The 22,582-nt window shown below is 36.8% G+C and overlaps 1 protein-coding gene and 1 pseudogene across 4 annotated transcripts in view; one reads left to right on the forward strand and one right to left on the reverse strand.

The window, feature by feature from the left end:
• The window catches only part of SPAG16 (sperm associated antigen 16), a 1,157,251-nt gene that overhangs the window by 1,012,847 nt on the left and 121,822 nt on the right, over positions 1-22,582 (forward strand). The gene's annotated exons all lie outside the window — the stretch shown is intronic.
• LOC102147036 (large ribosomal subunit protein uL18 pseudogene) lies at positions 9,585-10,474 on the reverse strand (annotated as a pseudogene).

The following is a 22,582-nucleotide window of genomic DNA, read 5'->3' on the forward strand; positions in this document are numbered from 1 at the left end:
CAGAAAAAAGAAAGAAAAAAGGAAGAATAGCAGGAGTCTGTTTTTATATGAATGTCATTGAGCTTAACAGATCTAGAAGTTAAGCTTTGAAGAGTTTTAACTATATATGTGATTCTCATAATATCTATTTAATTCAGAGGAAAATCAGAATAATTTCTTATAAGGAAATTTGTGATCTTAATGCACAGTACTATAATATTGACAACACTTCATTAAAATTATAAGTACTTATTGGTTTCCTTTCAAATTGTCACATCTGTGCCATTTCTACCTGTATGGCTTTTACAATTATAATTTATATTTACCAATTTTCCTTTTTAACATAGTATAAGGTATGAAAGATTTTTTTTATCACTTCCTAATTATTTTGTTATATTTTGCTATCATCTATGTTCTGAAAGTTATTTATGTCTCTTATATCTGTATGGTGGAATTTTTTTTTTATTCTTTAATTTCTAGGGTACATGTACACAACGTGCAGGTTTGTTACATGGGTATACACGTGCCTTGTTGGTTTGCTGCACCCATGAACTCATTTACATTAGGTATTTCTCCTAATGCTATCTCTTCCCTTACCCCCCAACCCACAACAGGCCCCACTGTGTGATGTTCCCCTGTGTTCAAGTGTTCTCATTGTTCATTTCCCACCTATGAGTGAGAACATGCGGTGTTTGGTTTGTCCTTCTGATAGTTTGCTGAGAATGATGGTTTCCAGCTTCATCCATGCAAAAGACATGAACTCATCCTTTTTTATGACTGCATACTATTCCATGGTGTATATGTGCCACATCTTCTTAACCCAGTCTGTCATTGGTGGACATTTGGGTTGGTTCCAAGTCTTTGCTATTGTGAATAGTGCCACAATAAACATGCATGTGCATGTGTCTTTATAGTAGCATGATTTATAATCCTTTGGGTATATACCCAGTAATGGGATGGCTGGGTCAAATGGTATTTCTAGTTCTAGATCCTTGAGGAATCACCACACTGTCTTCCACAGTGGTTGAACTAGTTTACACTCCCACTAGCAGTGTAAAAGCATTCCTATTTCTCCACATATTCTCCAGCATCTGTTGACTCCTGGCTTTTTAATGATTGCCATTCTAACTGGTGTGAGATGGTATCTCATTGGGGTTTTGATTTGCATTTCTCTGATGACCAGTGATGATGAGCATTTTTTCATGTTTCTGTCGGCTGCATAAATGTCTTCTTTTGAGAAGTGTCTCTTCATATTCGTTGCCCATTTTGTGATGGGATGTATGTTTTTTTCTTGTAAATTTTTTTAAGTTCTTTGATTCTGGATATTAGCCCTTTGTCAGATGGGTAGATTGCAAAAATTTTCTCCCATTCTGTAGGTTGCCTGTTCACTCTAATGGTAGTTTCTTTTGCTGTACAGAAGCTCTTTAGTTTAATTAGATCCCATTTGTCTATTTTGCCTTTTGTTGCCATTGCTTTTGGTGTTTTAGTCATGAAGTCTTTGCCCATGCCTATGTCCTGAATGGTATTCCCTAGGTTTTCTTCTAGGGTTTTTATTATTATTATTATACTTTACGTTGTAGGGTACATGTGCACAACGTGCAGGTTTGTTACATATGTATACATGTACCATGTTGGTGTGCTGCACCCATTAACTCGTCATTTACATTAGATATATCTCCTAATGCTATCCCTCCTCCCTCCCCCCTCCCCACAATAGGACCTGGTGTGTGATATTTCCCTTCCTGTGTCCAAGTGATCTCATTGTTCAATTCCCACCTATGAGTGAGAATATGCGGTATTTGGTTTTCTGTTCTTGCAACAGTTTACTGAGAATGATGGTTTCCAGCTGCATCCATGTCCCTACAAAGGACATGAACTCATCCTTTTTCATGGCTGCATAGTATTCCATGGTGTCTATGTGCCACATTTTCTTAATCCAGTCTGTCACTGATGGACATTTGGGTTGATTCCAAGTCTTCGCTATTGTGAATAGTGCCACAATAAACATACGTGTGCACGTGTCTTTATAGCAGCATGATTTATAATCCTTTGGGTACATCCCCAGTAATGGGATGGCTGGGTCAAATGGTGTTTCTAGTTCTAGATCCTTGAGGAATCGCCACACCGTTTTCCACAATGGTTGAACTAGTTTACAGTCCCACCAACACTGTAAAAGTGTTGCTATTTCTCCACATCTTCTCCAGCACCTGTTGTTTCCTGATTTTTTAATGATTGCCATTCTAACTGGTGTGAGATGGTATCTCATTGTGGTTTTGATTTGCATTTCTCTGATGGCCAGTGATGATGGGCATTTTTTCATGTGTCTGTTGGCTGTATGAATGTCTTCTTTTGAGAAGTGTCTGTTCATATCCTTTGCCCACTTTTTGATGGGGTTGTTTGTTTTTTTCTTGTAAATTTGTTTGAGTTCTTTATAGGTTCTGAATATTATTAGCCCTTTGTCAGATGAGTAGATTCCAAAAATTTTCTCCAATTCTCCAGGTTGCCTGTTCACTCTGATGGTAGTTTCTTTTGCTGTGCAGAAGCTCTTTAGTTTAATTAGATCCCATTTGTCAATTTTGGCTTTTGCTGCCGTTGCTTTTGGTGTTTTAGACATGAAGTCCTTGCCCATGCCTATGTCCTGACTGGTATTACCTAGGTTTTCTTCTAGGGTTTCTATGGTTTTAGGTCTAACATTTAAGTCTCTAATCTGTCTTGAATTAATTTTTGTATAAGGAGTAAGGAAAGGATCCAGTTTCAGCTTTCTACTTATGGCTAGCCAATTTTCCCAGCACCATTTATTAAATAGGGAATCCTTTCCCCATTTCTTGTTTCTCTCAGGTTTGTCAAAGATCAGATGGCTGTAGATGTGTGGTATTATTTCTGAGGGCTCTGTTCTGTTCCATTGGTCTATATCTCTGTTTTGGTACCAGTACCATGCTGTTTTAGTTACTGTAGCCTTGTAGTATAGTTTGAAGTCAGGTAGCGTGATGCCTCCAGCTTTGTTCTTTTGGCTTAGGATTGTCTTGGCAATGCGGGGTGATTTTTGGTTCTATATGAACTTTAAAGCAGTTTTTTCCAATTCTGTGAAGAAAGTCATTCTTATACACCAGAAACAGAGAGAGAGCCAAATCATGAATGAACTCCCATTCACAGTAGCTTCAAAGAGAATAAAATACCTAGGGATCCAGCTTCCAAGGGATGGGAAGGACCTCTTCAAGGATAACTACAAACCACTGCTCAGTGAAATAAAAGAGGACACAAACCAATGGAAGAACATACCATGCTCATGGATAGGAAGAATCAATATTGTGAAAATGGCCATACTGCCTAAGTTAATTTATAGATTCTTCTAGGGATTTTATGGTTTTAGGTATAACATTTAAGTATTTAATCCATCTTGAATTAATTTTTGTATAAGGTGTAAGGAAGGGATCCAGTTTCAGCTTTCTGCATATGGCTAACCAGTTTTCCCGGTACCATTTATTAAATAGGGAACCCTTTCCCCATTTCTTGTTTTTGTCAGGTTTGTCAAGGATCAGATTGTTGTAGATGTGTGGCGTTATTTCTGGGACCTCTGTTCTGTTCTATTGGTCTATATATCTGTTTTGGTACCAGTACCATGCTGTTTTGGTTACTGTACCCTTGTAGTATAGTGTGAAGTCAGATAGCGTGATGCCTCCAGCTTTGTTCTTTTTGCTTGGGATTGTTTTGGCAATGCGGACCCTTTTTTGGTTCCATATGAAATTTAAAGTAGTTTTTTTCCAGTTCTGTGAAGAAAGTCATTGGTAGCTTGGTGGGGATTGCACTGAATCTATAAGTTACCTTGGGCAGTATGGCCATTTTCACGATATTGATTCTTCCTATCCATAAACATGGAATGTTCTTGCGTTTGTTTGTGTCCCCCTTTATTTCATTGAGTAGTGGTTTGTAGTTCTCCTTGAAGAACTACAAGTGGTTTGTAGTTCTCCTTCACACACCTTGTAAGTTGTATTCCTATGTATTTTATTCTCTTTGTAGAAATTGTGAATGGGAGCTCACTCATGATTTTGCTCTCTGTCTGTTATTGGTGTATAGGAATGCTTGTGATTTTTGCACATTGATTTTGTATCCTGAGACTTTGCTGAAGTTGCTTATCAGCTTAAGGAGATTTGGGGCGGAGACAATGGGCTTTCTAAATATACAATCATGTCATCTGCAGATGGACAATTTGACTTCCTCTTTTCCTAATTAAATACCCTTTCTTTTTTTCTCCTGCCTGATTGCCCTGGCCAGAATTTCCAACACTGTGTTGAATAGGAGTAGTGAGAGAGGGCATCCCTGTCCTGTGCCAGTTTTCAAAGGGAATGCTTCCAGTTTTTGCCCATTCAGTATGATATTGACTGTGGGTCTGTCATAAATAGCTCTTACTATTTTGAGATATGTTCCATCAATACCTAGTTTATTGAGAGTTTTTAGCATGAAGGCTGTTGAATTTTGTCAAAAGCCTTTTCTGCATCTATTGAGATAATCATGTGAGTTTTGTCTTTGGTTCTGTTTATGTGATGCATTACATTCATTGATTTGCATATGTTGAACCAGCCTTGCATCCCAGGGATGAAGCTGACTTGATCATGGTGGATAAGTTTTTGTTGTGCTGCTGGATTCAGTTTGCCAGTATTTTATTGAGGATTTCTGCATTAATGTTCATCAAGGATATTGGTCTAAATTTACGTTTTTTTGTTTGGTCTCTGCCAAGCTTTGGTGTCAGGATGATGCTGGCCTCATAAAATGAGTTGGGAGGATTCCCTCTTTTTCTGTTAATTGGAATAGTTTCAGAAAGAATGGTACGAGCTCCTCTTTGTACCTCTAATAGAATTCAGCTGTGAATCCTTCTGGTCCTAGACTTTTTTTGGTTGGTAGGCTATTAATTATTGCCTCAATGTCAGAGCCTGTGATTGGTCTATTCAGAGATTCAAATTCTTCCTGGTTTAGTCTCAGGAGGGTGTATGTGTCCAGGAATTTATCCATTTCTTCTAAGTTTTCTAGTTTGTTTGTGTAGAGGTATTTATAGTATTCTCTGATGGTAGTTTGTGTTTCTGTGGGATTGATGGTGATATCCCCTTTATCATTTTTTATTGTGTCTATTTGATTCTTCTCTCTTTTCTTCTTTGTTAGTCTTGCTAGCAGTCTATCAATTTTGTTGACCTTTTAAAAAAAAAACCAGCTCCTGGATTCTTTAATTTTTTGGAGGGTTTTTTGTGTCTCTATCTCCTTCAGATCTGCTCTGATCTTACTTATTTCTTGCCTTCTGCTAGCTTTTGAATTTGTTTACTCTTGCTTCTCTAGTTCTCTTACTTGCAATATTAGGATGTCAATTTTAGATCTGTCCTGCTTTCTGCTGTGGGCATTTAGTGCTATAAATTTCCCTCTACTCACTGCTGTAAATGTGTCCCAGAGATTCTGGTACATTTTGTCTTTGTTCTTATTGCTTTCAAAGAGCATCTTTATTTCTGCCTTCATTTCATTATTTACCCAGTAGTCATTCAGGAGCAGGTTGTTCAGTTTCCTTGTAGTTAGGCGGTTTTGAGTGAGTTTCTTAATCCTGAGTCCTAATTTGATTGCACTGTGGTCTGAGAGACAGTTTGTTATAATTTCTGTTCTTGTACATTTGCTGAGGAGTGCTTTACTTCCAACTATGTGGTCAATTGTGGAATAAGTGCAATGTAGTGCTGAGAAGAATGTATATTCTGTTGATTTGGGGTAGGGAGTTCTGTAGATATCTATTAGGTCCGCTTGGTGCAGAGCTGAGTTCATGTCCTGGATATCCTTGTTAACCTTCTGTCTTGTTGATCTGTCTAATATTGACAGTGGAGTGTTAAAATCTCCCATTATTACTGTGTGGGAGGCTAAGTCTCTTTGTAGGTCTCTAAGGACTTGCTTTATGAATCTGGGTGCTCCTGTATTGGGTGCATAGATGTTTAGAATAGTTAGCTCTTCCTGTTGAATTAATCCCTTTACCATTATGTAATGGCCTTCTTTGTCTCATTTGATCTTTGTTGGTTTAAAGTCTGTTTTATCAGAGAGTAGGAGTGCAGCCCCTGCTTTTCTTTTTTTTTTTTTTCTTTTTTTCCTTTCTATTTGCTTTGTAGATCTTCCTCCATCCCTTTATGTTGAGCCTATGTGTGTCTCGGCACATAAGATGAGTCTCCTGAATACAGCACCCTGATGGGTCTTAACTCTATCCAATTTACCAGTCTGTGTCTTTTAATTGGGGCATTTAGCCCATTTACATTTAAGGTTAATATTGTTATGTGTGAATTTGATCCTGTCATTATGATGTTAGCTGGTTCTTTTGCCCATTAGTTGATTCAGTTTCTTCCTAGCATCGATGGTCTTTACGTGTTTTTCCAGTGGCTAGTTCCTATTGTTCCTTTCCATGTTTATTGCTTCCTTCAGGAGCTCTTGTAAGGCAGGCCTGGTGGTGACAAAATCTCTCAGCATTTGCTTCTCTGTAAAGGATTTTATTTCTCCTTTACTTATGAAGCTTAGTTGGCAGGATGTGAAATTCTGGGTTGAAAATTCTTTTAAGAATGTTGAATATTGTCCCCCACTCTCTTCTGGCTTGTAGAGTTTCTGCCGAGAGATCTGCTGTTAGTCCAATGGACTTCCCTTTGTGGGTAGCCTGACCTTTCTCTTCGCTGCCCTTCACATATTTTCCTTCATTTCAACCTTGGTTAATCTGACAATTATGTGTCTTGGGGTTGCTCTTCTCCAGGAGCATCTTTGTGGTGTTCTCTGTGTTTCCTGAATTTGATTGTGGACCTGCCTTGCTAGGTTGGGGAAGTTCTCCTGGGTAATATCCTGCAGAGTGTTTTCCAACTTGGTTCCATTCTCCCCGTCACTTTCAGGTACACTAATCAAACGTAGATTTGGTCTTTTCACATAGTCCCAGATTTCTTGGAGGCTCTGTTTGTTTCTTTTTACTTTTTTCCTCTAAACTTCTCTTCTCACTTTATTTCATTAATTTTATCTTCAATCACTGATATTCTTTCTTCTACTTGATCTTCAAAGTCATTCTTTGTCCAGCTTTGTTCCATTGCTGGTGAGGAGCTGCGATCCTTTGAAGAAGAAGAGGTGCTCTGATTTTTAGAATTTTCAGCTTGTCTGCTCTGGTTTCTCTCCATCTCTGTGGTTTTATCTACCTTTAGTCTTTGATGTTAGTGACCTACAGATGGGGTTTTGGTGTAGATGACCTTTTTGTTGATGTTGCACTCTCCGGGTGAGGCGATGCCCCACCCTGCTTTGGCTTGCCCTTTGTGGGCTGCACCCACTGTCCAATCAGTCCCAATGAGATGAACCAGGTACCTCATTTGGAAATGCAGAAATCACCCGTCTTCTGCGTCGATCACACTGGGAGCTGCAGACAGGAGCTGTTCCTATTTGGTCATCTTGGAACCAGACCCCATCCTTTTTCAAGGTAGGAAAGATTATTGACCTTATTTTGTCTAGGTAGAGAAACTGTATCATACAATGGTATATTTGAGCTTCTGTGGGATTGATACAGTCCTTCTATAAAGAGCCTACATAAATGCCTTACGGATCTTCTTATTTTCCTAAGAAGCACTATCTTTGAGAAAAAACTTATTTTCTGGTAAATAAAATGAGGAAATATTAGGGGCAAAGTTGAGAGCCTTCAACTTTCAATTATTCCCTTTAAAGCTCATATTTGATTTTGGATTATGCTACAGTGAATGTACACAAATCCCACTTTTCAAATGGAATAATTTATTTTCTTAATGTTTATGTTTCAACCTAAAAGAATTGTTTTTATACCTGCATTTGAACCTTCAGAAAACAAGATTCTCAGAATAATGAAAAACTACATTTTAACCTAAATGTGGAACTGTGATTACAGACATTACTGCAAGCGATTCAAACACCACTTTTCCTGTGTCATCTTTTAAACACCGCAGCAGATTTTTTATTTTGAACTTGTACTTGACTTCTGCTTCTATCTAAGTTAGAGGAACAGTAATTGGATGTACCCTACTGCCGGAAACAATAACAAGCAACAACAAAAACAAACAGAATGTCTGAAACAAGCTTTTTTTTTTTTTTTTTTTTTTTTTTTTTTTTTTTAGACGGAGTCTTGCTCTGTCTCCAGGTTGGAGTGCAGTGGCGCAATCTTGGCTGACTGCAACCTCTGCCTCCTGGGTTCAAACGATTCTCCTGCCTCAGCCTCCGGAGTAGCTGAGACTACAGGCGTGCACCACAGTACCCAGCTAAGTTTTCTGGTTTTAGCAAAGACTGGGTTTCACCATGTTGAGAAAGATGGTCTTGATCTCTTGACCTTGTGATCCGCCCTCATCAACCTCCTGAGAAACAAGCATTTTTTTAAATTGCAAAACACTAGGCAATGAAGTACAAGTAACCCAGAGAGATGAAAAACAGAGCCCCACATTTGCATCACCTTCCTGCTTTGAGAGAATTTCTAAGCCACAACTCAAGAAAGGAGAGCTCAGATGGAAATTGGTGAACTCTGTAAGGTAAGGAAATGAAAATGAGAGCACAGGGATAGCAAGGCTTTTGGAATTCACAGAATAGAGATCTGGAGAGGTGAGAGATACACAAAGAACCCTAAATATTTGCATAAGATACTCCTCAAGTATTCATCAGAGTACTGATCAGGACATGCATGTGAGGAAACTGATTGACATTTGTAGTACATTCCATCCATCAGTAGCACAACACATATTCATTTCAAATATACATGAAACATTGGCCAAGATATATACTAAGCCATAAAATAAGTCTTAGTGAATTTTAAAAGATTCAACTCATGCAATGTATTTCTCTAACCAAAACAGGATAGACTTAAAATTCAATCAGTCCCCAAATATTTGAAAATCAAAAAACCCATGGATCAAAGAAGAAATAAAAAGAGAAATAAAAAAGTATTTTGAACTGAACGACAATGAAAATACAAACATATCAAAAACTAAGGAATGACGCTAAAGCAGTTCTTAGGAATTTACAGCACTATATGCTAACATTACTAAAGACAAAATTTCTCAAATTAATGACACCAACGATCACTTTAAGACACCAGAAGACATGAAAATTAACTCAACATAGCAGAAAGGAAAGTATAAATACCAGGACAGAAATCATGGTTGAATAGAGATGATGTCAGTAATGCAATGCTGTGTTAATATTTGAAATCAGACAGTGTAATTCACCATGCAAACTAAAAAACATGCAAAAAAATAAAGAAGACATAAATAAATAGAGAGCTATACTTGTTCATCAACAGAAGACTCAAAATGATTAAGATGTCAGTTCTCCCCAAACTTATCTATAGATTAAATACAATGCCAGTTCAAATCCTAGTAGGTCTTAATTGAAGAAATTTTCAAGCCGATTTTAAAACTCATATGGAAATTAAAAAATATAGAATCACTAAAACAACTTTGAGAAAGAACAAAGTTGGAGTAGTAACAGTATCTGCTCTCAAGGTTTATTACGATGCTACAATAATCAAGACTGTATTGGATTGGCATAAAGAAATAACTTGGTCAAAGAAACAGAGTAGAGATTCCAGAAATAGATCCACATATGGGCAACTGTTGTTGGTTTTTTTTTTTTTTTAAGTTTATCATCTTTCTGAAAAATCTTCATAGAAAACTGTGTGGTTTAACTCTAAGCAGCCCGCTCCTGAGCTGTGAGGAATCTTGCCTTCTTTGAAGCTACCTGATCTTTCTTCCAGCAAGGGACATTTTGGGATGGTTCTACCTCTTTTTAACTTATTTATTGGGTGTCTTCTCATAGACTGGATTCTCTCATATAGCAGCAAGAGCTTTCTTATACATCTCCTCCATGTCTGGAGCTATGCTGTTCTTTATATATTGAGAGGATTGTTTCTTGTAAGCATCTTCATCTTCCTCCACTTAGTAGCGCATGTAATCTGCAACATTCTGGCCTATAATGTGCTTCCGGTGTACTTCTGCATTAAATTCCCTGCTTTCAGAATCATAATCAGGGAATCGTTTGGTACTGTAAGGGATAGACAAACCTCCATTCACAGCTCCCTCAGGGTCCCAAAAACTTTACTGCCAGTAGTAGTTCTGGCAAGGCCTTTATCTCCAGTCACCACCACTTGGTCTTCATAGATCTTGTCCATACCAAACCTATTGAGAAGCCTGTGGTCCAGCAGCAGGCCAGTACAATATGCTGCAGCGTAATTTGTCAGGCCAACCTTCACACCATATTTTGACAGTCCATGTGCATATGCTATGTAGACTATCATATCCCCTTCTATACAGGCATAAGCAATCTGACAAATGATATCTGTTTGTTACACTACCATCCTGTATTTGGGTGTTTTCTATTTATTTTTATCCTGTATCAACAAGCGTTTCTGAGCATAGTAATCAGTTTTACCCTCCCGTTGTCTTCTAAATTTCACTTGGTGTCTCTTAAAGTAGGCCTTATTCTTAACAACTTTAACAAATCACATCCTGCAGATCTAATGCCCATGTCCGCAGCTTGGCAGAGACTTCTAGGCCCAGCATCGCTAGGCGGGGAAAAGAGGGAGCAACTGATTTCTGATGAAGTTGATGACAGGGAAGAATGGGAACTCTCATACACTCCTGCTGGGAATGTAAAATGGCATGACTCCTATGTGTTTGGAAAACAGTTTGACAGTTTTTTAGAAAGTTTAATATATACCTATCATATGACTCAGCCATTATACTCCTAAGAGAAACAAAAACAGATGTCCATACAAAGACTTGTACCCAAATATTCATAGAATCTTTATATTCAATAGTCAAAAACTAGAAATAACTCAAATGACCATCATCCAAATTGTGGTATGTCCATACAATAAAATGTAACAAACTACTGATAAACACAGTGTGGATGAATCTAGAAATAATTATACTGAATTTAAAAAGCTAGTCGAAAAACAGTATATATGGTGTGATCCCATTTATATAGAACTCAAAAAAATACAAAGTAATCTATATAACTGAAAGCACAGTTCCTGTAGACAGGCTTCCTGTAGAGAGGATTGCAGTGGGTTCTAATCTCTCATTATACATGAGAACAAAGAAACTTTCAGCGGTGATGGATATGTTTACTATCTTGATTGTGATAAAGGCTTCAGAAGTGTATACATGTGTTAAAACATTGAATTATACACTTTATATGTGTACATTTTATTGCAGATCAATTATACTTTAACACTGTTAAAATATGAATAAAGCGTGTCTTAAAACATTTAGAAATTCAAAATAGCAGAAATTAAATATAAATTATAAATGATGTAGATTAAATCAATTATAATAAAATTGCTGAAAAAAGTGTTATCAGAAATAAAAGGAAAATGGTACCTTACTATGGTCACGATAAATCTAATGAGGAGGAATATTGTATAACACTGATAAACACTAGTGGATTTTGTTCCTGGTTCAAATCTGTCAATTCAGTATTTCCTAAGATTAATATTAATTTATTGCATAAAACATTTGTGTTTAGTCAATTGATAGATTGATTATTTCTTCTAAATACAGAGGAAGCTTTATCTGGGAATTGCATGATTTCCTAGTGATTCTGACTACTATTCTAACAGGACACAATTTTGCAGATATATTCTTCTTGATTTTGACTAAGAATTTAAAGAAATACCATTATTAAAATTTTTAATTAATTTTTTCTACCATCTTAGAATGAAAATTTTAGAGCAGAAAAGACCTCAGAAACCTTGTAATGTATCTCCTTAATACACAAATTGAGCTCAATTTAAATGGCAAACTTAGGATATGAGGAGTAATTGGCAACAAGTGCTGGAACCAGATTTCAAGTCTCATAATATCCAGTCCAAAACTGTGAGACACTACGTAGGTTTCTTCAACTTGACATATTATGTATGATAGCATAATGGATTTTCTAAATAGGTGGAAGAAGCCTTTACCTTGGACTGACAGATTTGCTGTGAAAAGACAAAAAGGATCACAGCAGGTTCAGATGAAACATTGACAGGAGCCTCCACCTAACTCCAATACTGACTCAGCGTGAGATGTATAGATGACAGCAACAAATTCTCTAAAAAATTATATATGTAAGAAAAGATGCAGCCTAGCAAACACATAAAAGTATACAACTGTGATAATTATTAATAATTATTAATAATTGCAGGGCCTACCAGTCGTCTGTCAGTAAATTGATTGTACACAGGTTTACTGCCTGGGTAATTTGTTTATCTTGCCTGCATCAGTTATTTTGTTGAATTATTATTATAGTAACATGTGTGAACCAGTCTTCTAAAAGTGTAAAGACTTGGTCTCTTCTTGTTAATTTATGCTTTAGTCATGACAGCAGCAACAACCAGTGCAAAAATAATAGCAAATACTTACAGGGTGCTAAATATATGCCAGCCTCATATTAGCAGTGTATAACAATTCACATATTCGCACTCCTTTAAGTATTTTAGGTATTTCTAAATACATATATGTTAACTCCTTTAATTGCCACAAAGCCTATAAGTTTGATGCTATTTTTACCCCTAATTTACAGATGTGGAAACAGAAAGATACATTGAGTTGTGGAGCAAGAAACACCCTGGAGATAATACTCTAAACCACTTTTTTAAAGTGTAGAATTAGCTTTACAAAAAATAGAAAATAAAAAGCTTGCCACTTTAGCCAAAATTTAGAAGAAGGATTGTATTCCAAACTAATGCTTTCTGCTGATATTGGCAGAATTTCTGCTGCTCTAATAGTTTCTGTTTAATGAGCAAATTGCTTTAAGTACACATATAACACTGTGGCATTAAGGATAAGATATTCAGCCAATTCCTTTCTCATCTGTGATAGTTCCAGCTCTGCTTATTTGTACAATAGCACTTTGAATTTAACCTTTAGAAAAACACAAGAAATTAACATTATAAACTTCTTTAAATTACCAATGAATAAAGGGGGCAACAAAATCAGTAATTTATTAAATAAAACACAATGAAGCATTCAGGAAGATGTCATGAAAATGCTAATTAATAATCAAAACTTATCCTATTAATCTGAAAGCTTTTCAGTTAGGAGACTTCCAGATAACATTTAAAAATAAGCACTGTACATTCTTAAGCAGAGATTTCATGACTAGGTCATATCCTTATTTTGGGGTGTAAGGGAATACCCTGCAGTGAATATCCTCTGAAAGAGACTGCTTTATGAGAAAAAACACAAAGATTATCTTCTAGGTCACTAACAAGGGCTGATTATTTCATGTCATGTCATATTGCTTTTCTTTTTCCTCTTTGTCTTGATAAATGGTATCAGTTCTCCAAAACCCAGCTTATCTCATCCCTTTAATCTCCTTTGGTTTGATTTCTTTCTTCTTCGACTTTCCAGAACACTGAGGTCTATACATAGCATCTAGCACTAAGTTTTATAGTATTTCTCCTTTTGGTTATTGATTCTAACTACTTAGCTGAGCATTAAATATTGTAATATACACCCTGCTGGTGGTGCATCTGTCTCACGTTTCTCTGTCAAGCACCTATCAAAAAACCACAGGTAGGAGACTCTCAGGAGCGCTCTGCTCCTTTTGTCCACTGAAAACAAAAAGTGTATATTCCTTTGGAGGTCTTTGCATATGTAGAAAGCTAAAAGTCCAGCTAAATATTATTTAAGTTGAAAATGATTGATGCCTTCTTTGGGTAAGAAAGTCTTTTAGTTTTTCCAGTCTAGTCAAACTTCATTACCAAAGTATCTTTTATCCAATAAACTCATTTTTAAGGTTGAATAATATTCTACTGTGTGTGTGTGTGTGCGCGCGCGCATGTGTATTTGTGTGTAACCCTGTTTTCTTCATTCATCCACTGATGGACATTTAGGTTGATTTCATGTCTTGGCTATGATGACTAGTACTGCAATAAACATGGGAGTACAAATGTCTGTTTAATATACTGATTTCCTTTCTTTGGACATATCCCCAAAAGTGAGATTGTTGGCTCTATTATAGATCTATTTTTAATTTTTTGAGGAACCTCCATACTGTTTTCCATTTCAACTGTTGAGTTGTAACAGTTTCTTATATATTTTGGATATTAAGCCCTTATCAGACATATGGCTTACAAACATTTTTTCCCAATCCATAAGTTTCTGTTTCATTCTGTTGATTGTTTCATTTGCCGTTCAAATGAAAAACTACCAAAACCTACTAAACTACTAAACTACTTTACTAAAACTGCTAGCCGGGCGTGGTGGCTCACGCCTATAATCCTAGCACCTTGAGAGGCTGAGGCAGGAGAATCACAAGGAGTTTGAGACCAGCCTGGCCAATATGGTGAAACCCCATCTCTATTAAAAATACGAAAAATTAGCTAGGTGTGGTGGTGGGCACCTGTAACTCCAGCTACTCAGGAGGCTGAGGCAGGAGAATCGCTTGACCTGGGAGGCAGAGGTTGCAGTGAGCCGAGATCGCACCACTGCACTGTAGCACTGGAGACAATGCAAGACTCCATCTCAAAAAATAAAAATAATAAATAAATAATAATAATAAACTGCTAAAAAGCAGATGCTTTTTAGTTTGATGGAATCCCACTTTCCTAGTTTTGCTTTTGATGCCTGTGCTTTCAGTGTCATAGCCAAAATGTCATTGTCTAGACCAATGTTAATAAGCTTTTTCCCTTTCTTCTAGTAGTTTTATGATTTTGGAAATATGTGTAGGTCTTATTCCATTGAGTTAATTTTTGTACATCACTTGACATTATGCAAAGTGAAGGAAACCAGACACAGAAAGATAAATACTACATTATTTATTTCTATATGGAACCTAAAATAGTTGAACTCAAGCAGCAGAGAGTAGAATGGTGGTTGCTGGGGTGTGGTGAAGGAAGTAAGGGAGAGATGTTGGTCTGGGGATACAAAGTTTCAGTTATGCAAGATGAATAGGCTCTGGAGATCTAATGTACAACAATGTGACTATAGTTAACAGTACTGTATTGTGTACTTGAAATTTGCTAAGCTCTTAAGTGTTCTCACCACACACACACACATACACACACACACAGAATCTTCAGGGATCCCAAAAGGTTTCTATGAATGCTTATCTAATTTATTTCACGAAAATCCATGTAAACCCCCAATAATACTATAAATGACTAAATAGTGTATATAAAAAAATAATAATAACAGAGTCTGGGTGTGGTGGCTCACACCTATAATCCCAGCACTTTGTGAGGCTGAGGCGGGCGTATCACTTGAAGCCAGGAGTTGGAGAGCAGCCTGGCCAACCTGCCAAAATCCTGTCTCTACTAAAAACACAAACATTAGCTGGTTGTGGTGGTACATGACTATAATTCCATCTACTTGGGTGGCTGAGGCACAAGAATTGCTTGAACCCAGGAGGCAGAGGTTCCAATAAGTCAAGATACCACCACCGCACTCCAGCCTGGGCGACAGAGTGAGACTGTGTCTCAAATATAAATACATAAATATAAATAAAATAAAAAATAACAGTGATACCTTGTTCTTATATTCTCTGGCTGCATTAGAATCACTAAAATGATTGAATTGACCTATGAAATTATTAATGCTACCCATTATGGACTAATGATGGATCACTTTCCTCAGTCTCATCTTCCTTGTTTCTTAATTTGAATTTTGACTGCCATGAAAGACTGTTTTCTGATGATTTTAAATTTACTGAATTAACTATGAATTAAGACTAAAAATATATATTTGGAGATTAATAAAGTTCTTCAGAAAAGGTGTTTTATTTACATATTTATTTTGGTATAAGATTCCCTACATCTTATAATTACACCATCAAAAACTCAAACTTAACTTACCTTTCCTCCTTGCATATTTAGCAGTGCCAGAATCTTGCATGGCCTGTTACTTTCTGAACCATTTCCTACTGATTATATCCACTGAAATGTTGACATTGAATGATTGCTGAACTCTATCTGTACAAGCACTGAAAGTATTTGAAAGTAGAAATTACTCTTCAAATTTCATTTCTTTTTTCTTTCCTGTTATAAGAACTTATCAGTGATTTCTTTCTGTATCCCATTATAGAAATGGCATCATGAAATAAAATATAAGCCGGCAGTTCGCAGATTTATTACTGTATTTGATATATTCACATTTTAAAGAGTGGTGCTCTGTAGTTAAATGAATCCAAAGAGATTAAATCTCTTTAAAAGGAATCCTCTAAGAGTGGAATTTTCTTGCCAATACCGCTTGATCAGACCGTAATTGGGTGTGGGCTTTCAGAAACTGCAACACGTTTCATCTGCTCATCTATTTGAAGCAGAATTATTTTTTTGAGTTTCAATATCTTAAAATATTGATTTTTCTGTCTAATCATTACAATTGAATGTATTCATATTAGTTGATTTCTATGAAAGTATCAATATCAATAGAAAATTACATCTTGGAAATGGATTTGACTCATGTACTTGAAAAATCAGTGTGTGAGGAAATTTAGAAGTCTAGTTTTCATTAATCTTAGCATAAAGTGTTTTATTGAAACAAAATACTTCACGTATTTGTATTTTAGTATTTGTTACATATGTAGAATAGGTAATGACCAAGTCAGGTGATTTTGGGTATCCATCACCTTGAGTATTTATCATTTCTATGTGTTAGTAACATTTCAAGTCCTCTCTTCTAACTACTTTGAAATATACAATACATTTGTTGCTCACTATAATCACCCGACTGTGCTTTTGAATATTGGGGGTTATTTCTTCTATTTAACTGTATGCCTGTACCCACTAATCAACCTCCGTTTACCCCCCAATCCCACCCTTCCCAGCCTCTGGCATCTACAGTTCTATTCTCTGTCTCCATGAGATCAACTTTTTTAGCTCCCACGTATGAATGAAAACATATGGTATCTGTTGTGCTGTGTCTGGCTTATCTCACCTAATGTAACAACTTCCAGTTCCATCCATGTTGCTGCAAATGCCCTAATTTTATTATTTTTATGACCAAATAGTATTCCTTTGTATATATATTCTGCATTTTTAAAAACCTACTTATACATTAATGGACAATTAGGTTGATTCCATATCTTTGCTATTGTGAATAGTGCTGCAAAGACACGCAAGTGCAGGTAGGTATCCCTTTGATACACATTTTTCTTTCTCTTTGGATAAATACCCAGGAGTGGGATTGCTGAATCTTATGGTAGTATGATTTTTGATTTTTCGAGAAATCTCCATTCTGTCTTCCATAGTAGTTATACTAATTTACATTCCCACTGACAGTGTATGACTTCCCTTTTCCTAACATCCTCATCAGCATCTATTAATTTTTTTGTCTTTTTGGTAAGAGCCATTCTAACTGGGGTAAAGTAATATCTCTTTGTGGTTTTAATTTTCATTTCCCTGCTGGTTAGCAAGACTGAGTATCTTGTCATAAACCACTTGATCATTTCTTTTTGAGAAATGTCTATTGTCCTTTGCCCACTTTTTTTTTTTTTTTTTGAGACGTTGTCTCACTCTGTCACCCAGGCTGGAGTGCAGTGGTGCGATCTTGGCCCACTACAAGCTCCGCCTCCCGGGTTTACACCATTCTCCTTCCTCAACCTCCTGAGTAGCTGGGACTACAGGAGCCCGCCACCACGCCCAGCTAATTTTAGAGACGGGGTTTCACTGTGTTAGCCAGCCAGGATGGTCTTAATCTCCTGCCCTCGTGATCCACCCGCTTCAGCCTCTCAAAGTTCTGGGATTACAGGCATGAGCCACTGTGACTGGCTCTTTGCTCACTTTTTAATAGGATTTTTTTTTTAATTGTTGAGTTGTTTGAGTTTATTGTATATTTCGGATATTAGTCTCTTGTTGCATGAATAGTTGGCAAATATTTTCTCCCATTCAACAGGTTGTCTCTTTACTCAACAGATTGTTTCCTTGCTATGTAGCTTTTTACTTTAATAGTCACATTTGTCTATTTTTGTTATAGTTCTCTGTGCTTTTGGGGTCTTAGCCATGAAATGTTTGCTAAGATTGATGTCTTGAAGTGCATTTTCTATGTTCTTTTCTAGTATTCTTACAGTTTCAGGTTTAATGTTTAAGTCTTTCATGGATCTTGAGTTGGTTTTTCCAGATGAAGAGAGGGAGCAGTCCAGATTCATTATTTTACATATGTACATCTAATTTTCCCCGAACCATTTATTGAAGAGGATGTCCTTTCCCAGCATATGTTCTTAATGCCTTTATCAAAAATAAGTTGTCAATAAATATATGGATTTACTTCTGGACTCACTGATCCATTGGTCTGTGTGTCTACTCTTACACAAATACCATGCTGTTTGGGTTATTATAGCCGTCATAATATATTTTGAAGTTGGGTAGTGTGAAGTCTTCAGCTTTGTTCCTTTGGCTGAGGATTGTTTTGGCTGGCTCTTTTTTGGTTTGATATGAATTCTATAATTTTTTTTTTTAATTCTGTGGAAAGTGACATTCTTACTTTGATAGGAAATGCATAGTATCTACAGATGCTTTAAGCAGTATGAAAATTTAACAAAATTGAGTTTCCCAATCCATGAGCCTGGAATACTGACCTGTAGTTTTGGTTTGTTGTTGTGTCTTTGTCTGGTTTAGTATCTGGGTAATGCTAGCCTCATAGAATGATTTAGGGCGACTTCTCACCTCTTCAATTTTTTTGAATACTTTCAGGAGAAATGGTATTTATTCTATCTATGTTTGGTAGAATTTGGCTGTGAATTCATCTGGTCCTGGGCTTTTCTTTGTTGGGAGACTTTTCATTACTGATTCAGTCTCACTACTCACAATTGGTATGTTCAGGTTTTTTTTTTTTTTTTTTTTTTTTTTTTTTTTTTTTTTTTTTTCCTGATTCAATCTTGGTAGGTGTATGTTGTGAGGAATTCATCCATTTCTTCTAGGTTTTCCAGTATTTTAGCATATAGTTGTGCATAATAATCTCTGATGATCTTTTGTATTTTGGCGGTATCAGTTGCAATGTCTCCTTTTCTGATTTGGTTTATTTGGGTTTTTTTCTCTTTTTCACAGCAACAGTGGCCAATACTTTTGTTTTGTCTTGTTGATTGTGTTTGTTTTAAATCTCTATATCATTGAGTTCTGATCTGATATTTGCTATTTCTTTCCTTCTGATAATTTTGGATTTGACTTGTTCTTGCTTTCCTAATTCCTTGAGGTGCATCATTAGGTTGTTTATTATAAATCTTTCTAGTTTTTAAATGTAAACATTTATTGTTATAAATTTCCCTTTTAGCACTGCTTTTGCTGTCTCTCACAAGTTTGGATATTTTTGTATTTCCATTTTTATTTATTTCAAGAAATTTTTTTATTTTCATCTTAATTTCTTCATTGACCCAATGGTGGGTCATCCAGAAGCATGTTTTTAATCTTCATGTATCTGTATAGTTTCCAAAGTTCCTCTTAGTGATTTCTAGTTTTATTCTATTGTAGTCTGAGAAGATGCTTAATGTGATTTCTATTTTATAAAAAAAAAATTGTTAAGACTTATTTTGTGTCCCAACATATGGTTTATCCTGAAGAATGATCCATTTGCTGATGAGAAGAATATATATTCTGTAATTTTGGATAAAACATCCTGTAAATGTCTTTTAGGTCTATTTGGTCAAATGTGAAGTTTAAATTACATTTTCTATTAAAAGTGCAATTTAAATCTACTTTATTAATGTTTTCCACTATTATTTTATTGAAGTGTACCTCTCTCTTTAGATCTAGTAACACTTGATTTATGAATTTGGGCGATTTAGTGTTGGTTGTATATATATTTAGAATTGTTATTTCCTATTGCTTAAACAATCTCTTTATCATTATATAATGGCCTTCTTTGTTTTTTCTTTACTGTTTTTGACTTAAAATTGATTTTATGTGACATAAGCATAGCTACTCCTGCTCGTTTTTGGTTTCCTTTTGCTTGGAATATCTTTTTCCAACACTTGACTTTGAGTCTGTATATGTCTTTGTAGGTAAAGGGTGTTTCTTATCAACAGTATATATTTGGATTGTGTTTCTTTATCATTCAACAAGTCCGTATCTTTTAAGTGGAGAATTTAATCCATTTACATTCAAGGTTATTATTGATATGTAAGGTTTACTTCCTATCATATTGTTACTTGTTTTCTAGTTGTGTTGTATATTTTTTGTTTCTTTGTTTTTCTTTCATTTGCTATGATGGTTAGGTAGTTTTCTGTAGTGGTACAATTTGGGTTGTATCTCTTCTTCATTTGTATGTTTGGTTCATCAGTAAGTTTTATACTTTCATGTGATTTCATGAGAGAAAAATGTTGTGCTTTCGCTTTCAGATTTAGGACTCCCTTAAGCATTTCTCGTAGGGCCAGTGAAGGGCCATCAGTGTTTGCTTGTCTGGGAAAGACTTCATTTCCCCTTTATTCGTGAAGAATAATTTTGCTGTGTATGATATCCTTGAGTGGGAAGTTTGTTTTTCTAAAAGCACTTTGAATATGTTATCCCATCCTCTCCTGGCCTAAAAGTTTTCTGCTGAGAACCCCAGTGTTAGTCTGATGGGAGTTCCTTTAGAAGTGACAATATGTTTTTCTTGCCGTTTTATATAGTTTTCTCTTTAATATTGACTTTAGATAGTTGGACTATAATATGCTGTGGATAATTTTTGGTATTGTATCTATTTGGGGATCACTGGGCCTTCTGTATCTGGATGTGTAAATCTGTTGCTAGACTTGGAAAGTTTTGATCTATTGTTTTGTTAAATAGGTTCTTAAACTCTTGTTTTCTCTTCACTCTCAGGGACATTGATAATTCAATTTCAAAACACCCATCTTCAAGTTTTGAGATTATGTCTTCTGCTTAATCTTGTTCATTATTGAACCTTTCAGATGTATTTTGTATTTAATACTTTTTTCATTTTCAGTATTTCTGATTTTTTAAAAATAACTATTTCAGAAATTTCTCATTCATATCCTGAATTGTTTTTCTGATTTATTTCTATCATTTTTAAGAATTTTTATGGCCGGGCGCGGTGGCTCAAGCCTGTAATCCCAGCACTTTGGGAGGCCGAGACGGGCGGATCACGAGGTCAGGAGATCGAGACCATCCTGGCTAACACGGTGAAACCCCGTCTCTACTAAAAAAATACAAAAAACTAGCCGGGCGAGGTGGCGGGCGCCTGTAGTCCCAGCTACTTGGGACGCTGAGGCAGGAGAATGGCGTAAACCCAGGAGGCGGAGCTTGCAATGAGCTGAGATCCGGCCACTGCACTCCAGCCTGGGCGACAGAGCGAGACTCCGTCTCGGAAAAAAAAAAAAAAAAAAAAGAATTTTTATTTATCTTTCTGAGCTTCTTTGAACTCAGTATTTTGAATTACTTTTCTGGGAATTAATGAATTTATTTTGATTGGGATATGTTGTTAGAAAATTATATTTTGGGGAGGTGTCATATTTCCTTGCTTTTTGATGCTTCCTTTATCCTTACATTGGTATCTGTGCATCTGGTGTAGTAGTTGCTTCTTCCAACGTTTTAAATTTACTTTTGTAGGGAAAGACATTTTCCTGAAGATTTATATATGTTGTTAGTTGGGTAGAGAACTTTGGCTTCAATTTTGAGTGCATGCAATATTGTAGTATCTGTGTGATTTCATCAGCTGTAAACAGTGTCAGTGGTATCTTTGAATTCCTCAATGGCTTAGGGCTTAGAACACAGTTATTAGTGAAGAATGTGGTAAAGTCTTGCTGGCAACAAGGATGCCAGATAGTCCAGTCTTTGAGTCCCCGTCGTGGTAGTGGTGGGCTAAACATGCCTTACCTTGAGCCATAGAGCAATGTATGCTGGCTCTGGTGTTAGTACATTCAGGCAGGCCAATTCTTGGGCCCCCAGGTGGCTTTCTCAGATGCCAGTAGCAGCAGCAGTAGGCCAGGCTTGTGCATGGGTTCTTGGGCCTCTTAGCAGTGGTGTAGTGTGCATAATGGCATAAGCAGTGGTAGCACAACCCAATGGAACACCAGTTCATGTTAGTGTTGGTGTTGGCAGTGGCTGCAACAGGCTGGATGGGCAAGTCCCTTGGCCTGCAGCTGGCTCATATGGGTTAGTGTCTGCAGTGGTGGTATTGGTAGGTTGGATGGTCCTGACCTCAGACCCTGGCAGTAGTGTTCAAGTGCCAGTGATGGTGATCTGGTCTGGTAATCCCTAGGCCTTTGGAATGTGTGCTTGGGTACTGTTCAGATGAAAACCAGTGAGCAGATTTGTCATCAGGTCCCCTGGTAGTATGTTCAGGCACTACATATGATAGGCAGAGGCAGAATACTCCCCAGGTCACTAGCAGAATGCTCAGGTTGGGACACAGTGGCTGTGTTATGAGTCTGCTTCTGGGGAGGGTGGGGCCACTCAGTGAGAGCAACCTAGTAAGGCAGCTGTGGAGCTCATGGTTTGCTTATGCCTTGGTCCTGCAGCAGCAGCAGTGGTATTTGTCCTTGGGACATGTGAAAGTTCCTGGCCTTCCCTCTCCCTCCTGTGGCAGCTTTGGTGGCAATGTCCCCAGGGTAGAATGCAGGCCTTTGAAGACTGAGCTTTCTGAATGGTACCAGCTATGGACCTACAACCAGGGAGGGTGGGGCCATTCTCAATGACAGC

This window comes from Macaca fascicularis, chromosome 12, assembly GCF_037993035.2.
Source record: "Macaca fascicularis isolate 582-1 chromosome 12, T2T-MFA8v1.1".
Taxonomy (NCBI): domain Eukaryota; kingdom Metazoa; phylum Chordata; class Mammalia; order Primates; family Cercopithecidae; genus Macaca; species Macaca fascicularis.